Here is a 271-nt window from a genome sequence, read left to right on the forward strand (position 1 = left end):
CAGCGAAGGGGCTGGTGAGGGAGCAGCGGGGACAGCCCGGCCCTGGGACCGGCGGCTGGAGACCAGCACGGTTTGGCCAATGCACTGGGGGATGCTCTGGGGAGGGGGCACGTTACAAAACTGAGCTCTCTGGTCAAATCATAGTGGGGCGGGAGGGAGGAGGGTTCCATGTCAGCACTTTGGTACAGGGGGGGATTTCTACGGTAGCCACTGTCTGATTTGCGCTCTCTGGGGGTTGGCCTCGGGAAGGGCTAGTCCTTCCCATCCTTCT

This window comes from Buceros rhinoceros, unplaced genomic scaffold (genome assembly GCF_000710305.1).
Source record: "Buceros rhinoceros silvestris isolate BGI_N320 unplaced genomic scaffold, ASM71030v1 scaffold23025, whole genome shotgun sequence".
NCBI lineage: Eukaryota > Metazoa > Chordata > Aves > Bucerotiformes > Bucerotidae > Buceros > Buceros rhinoceros.